The 3,544-nt window shown below is 44.3% G+C and overlaps 1 protein-coding gene across 1 annotated transcript in view; it reads left to right on the top strand.

Moving 5' to 3' along the window:
* Positions 1–3,544, top strand: part of CLSTN1 (calsyntenin 1) — a 125,426-nt gene that overhangs the window by 94,847 nt on the left and 27,035 nt on the right. Inside the window, exon 3 of the mRNA XM_011935778.1 lies at positions 1,797–1,992. The gene's annotated coding sequence lies outside the window, so the exon portion shown is untranslated. The remainder of the gene's footprint in view (positions 1–1,796; positions 1,993–3,544) is intronic.

Below are 3,544 nucleotides of genomic sequence, written 5' to 3'. Positions count from 1 at the left end.
CTTCTCAGGAGGCTGAGGCAGGAGAATGGCGTGAACCCGGGAGGCAGAGCTTGCAGTGATCCGAGATTGTGCCACTGCACTCCAGCCTGGGTGACTGAGCAAGACTCCACCTCAAAAAAACAAAAAACAAAAACAAAACCTTTTGCTCAAATTTTTGTTTCATTAAATCTACTGGTGAGTTGAATGTTACCGAATCTAGCTGAGAGAATTTAGGTTGGAAATGAACATCTGAAAACTGCAAAATAACAAATAGATGTACTTTTTCGTGGTTTGTCACTAGAGTGTTCATTAAAAGAAAAATCCTAATGACACCTGAGGGTGTTAGGACGCTTCATTTAGGAGTATTTCATCCCTAAATTAATAACTTCAGAATTATGCAGTAGTTCATGGTAAGTTGGATTCAAAGTGACTTTTTGTTCCTGAAGATTAGGTTTCGCTGTAACAATCCTAGAAGCCAGTCAATGAGCTTATTGTTGAATAATGTGTCAAGCTTTTCTGTGTAATTTGTGCACCTTTGACTTTTTTCCTTATTATTCGGTCTTCATCCTTTCCTGTATTACTGACATGGGTTTATCTTTTCTCCCTTTAGAGAGTTTTGAGGTGACAGTCACCAAAGAAGGTGATAAAGGGTTCTTTCTTCCCCTCTTATGAATATTAACCCACTAACTTTGTTTATAAAATTGGGAATCAGCCCTTAAACAGAAGAAACTGTCATGCTCTTTTATCCTTATTTATTCTCCTACTTTGTTTCTATTTTAAAGTATATTGATGGAAATTGTTTGTAACCAGACCCTTGGTTAGAAATATCTAGAAATCAGACATCCATTTGAACTGTATGGATAATACTGTACATTTTTGTTTAATCGAACTTCAGAGATTTGCTTTGTAACAATTTTCTATTAGTTGGAATTGTGGAAGAAGTGCAGTCTTATTTTCATGTGAAATAAGTTTTGTGGAGTTTTACATAGACATCAAAACATTTATACTGTTCTCCCATGGACAAGAATGGAAACATAGATTTTTAACTCCTAATTAAGCTTGTGAGCCAATGTAGATGTAGAGAAGTTCCCAGGCTGGTTTCTTTTTCAGGTTTGATAGGATCAAGTCCAAAACAAAGGCGAGTCTAGCCAGTCCCTCCCATAATAGAAACTGTGTCTGAATCGTGGATAATCAAATAGCTGTTGAAATGGATGCCTGACGAGTTGGTATTTCTACCTTTCTCATTGAGTAGTTTGTTTTGATTCCCTAATTTTAGCCAGGCTCATTGCACAGGAAGACTTGTTTCCTTTGATTTTTTTTTTTTTTTTTTGACAGAATTTCTGTAATTATGGTGCTGATCCTATATCTCACGCTTCCTCCTCTCTCAACACATAACTGCGTTTTAGCTTCTCTCTGGTCCAAATCAAACTGGCTGCCAGCCCTCCCAGGAGCTGGGGCAGCGCTGGTGTTCTCAGGCCTGGCTGTGTGCTAATGAGACTCCTTTTACCCTCGAGCTATCTAAGTGCTCCTGTGGAATGCCTGTCTATATTTTCTTCTCTCTCTTTTGTATTCCTGCATGAATGGATGCAAAGTAAACAAGTTGCTTGGAAAACCAGAATCTGCTTCATCTTACTAAAGCCCCAGAACTTCCCCATGTTTAAAGCACAGTGCCCCGCTTTGTCCACGGACCCTCCAAACCCCTGGCTGCCAAATTGTTGTCATTTATTTTCTTTGGGGGTGGAGAGTGGGGGGAGGAGGGCAAGGTGCAGAGGATCTACGTAGGAGGAATTCTAACCTGTTCTGCTTTGACTCCCTAGGTGAGATTTGTGGATTTAAAATTCACGGGCAGAATGTCCCCTTTGATGCAGTGGTAGTGGATAAATCCACTGGTGAGGGGGTCATTCGCTCCAAAGAGAAACTGGACTGTGAGCTGCAGAAAGACTACTCATTCACCATCCAGGCCTATGATTGTGGGAAGGGACCTGATGGCACCAATGTGAAGAAGTCTCATAAGTAAGCAAGCTGGACAAAGAGTGAAAGTAACCCACCGAGTACATGTGTGTGTGCAGAACGAAAATAGTAGTGACTATTGCCCGCTCCCCAAGACTGTGTTTTTCAAGTAGGCAGAAGAGAGTTCTCAAGTATCCACAATTAGATTGTAAACTCTTGGAGGGCAGGAATCATGTCTGTCTACCCTTGTATACAGCTCCTAGCAAGAGCGTCGCTCACATTAGGCATATTAGGTTTTTGGGGGTTTTTTTGTTTGTTTGTTTTTTGAGATGGAGTTTCGCTCCTGTTGCCTAGGCTGGAGTGCAATGGCATGATCTTGGCTCGCCGCAACCTCCGCCTCCCAAGTTCAAGCGATTCTTCTGCCTCAGCCTCCTGCATAGCTGGGATTACAGGCATGTGCCACCACACCCAGCTAATTCTGTATTTTTAGGAGAGACAGGGTTTCTCCATGTTGGTCAGGCTGGTTTTGAACTCCTGACCTCAGGTGATCCGCCCGCCTGGGCCTCCTAAAGTGCTGGGATTATAGGCGTGAGCCGCTCCTGGCTTTTTTCAGATGGAGTTTCGCAGTTTCACCCAGCTGGAGTTTAGTGGCAAGATCTCGTCTCATTGCAACCTCCGCCTTCTGGTTTCAAGCGATTTTCCTGCCTCAGCCTGGGATTACAGGTGCCCGCCACCACGCCTGGCTAATTTTTGCATTTTTAGTAGAGAAGGGTTTCACCCTGTTGGCCAGGCTGGTCTCAAACTCCTGACCTCATTATCCGCCTGCCTCGGCCTCCCAAAGTGCTGGGATTACAGGCATGAGCCACCGCACCTGTCCTAGGTTTTTAATGAGCGAGTGAATAATTTTATACACCAAATACTCTATTAAAGAAATAAAGGCCCTACGTTAAAAATTCAAAAAATCTGCGTCTCCCTTAAGAAGTTTATTTTGTTGTCATGCTGTAATTCCTAAGGGCATAAACTTAATCATTGTTGGCCAGGCACAGGGGCTCACACCTATAATCCCAGCACGTCGGGAGGCTGAGGTGGGAGGATCACTTGAGACCAGGAGTTTGAGACCAGCCTAGACAATGTAGAAGATGCCATCTCTACAAAACATAAACAGTTAGCCAGGTATGGTGTCACATGCCTGTGGTCTCAGCTACTTGGGAGGCTAAGGCAGGAGGACTGCTTGAGCCCAGGAGGTTGAGGATGCAGTGAGCCATGATTATGCCACTGTACTCCAGCCTGAGTGTCAGAGTGAGACCCTGTCCCTAAAAAACAACAACAAAAAAAATTCGCCAGGCACAGTGGCTCACGCCTGTAATCCCAGCACTTTGGGAGGCCGAGGCAGGCAGATCACCTGAGGTGATTTTCACCCGAGGTCAGGAGTTCATGACCAGCCTGGCCAACATGGAGAAACCCTGTCATTACTAAAAATACAAAATTAACTGGGCGTGGTGGCACGTGACTGTAGTCCATGCTTCTCTGGAGACTGAGGCAGGAGAATCACTTGAACCTGGGAGGTGGAGGTTGCAGTGAGCCGAGATCATGCCATTGCACTCCAGCCTGGGCG

This window comes from Colobus angolensis, unplaced genomic scaffold, assembly GCF_000951035.1.
Source record: "Colobus angolensis palliatus isolate OR3802 unplaced genomic scaffold, Cang.pa_1.0 Scaffold149, whole genome shotgun sequence".
NCBI classification, from domain to species: domain Eukaryota; kingdom Metazoa; phylum Chordata; class Mammalia; order Primates; family Cercopithecidae; genus Colobus; species Colobus angolensis.
Note: the sequence above shows the minus strand (reverse complement) of the source record. Positions and strands in the feature narration are given on the sequence as shown.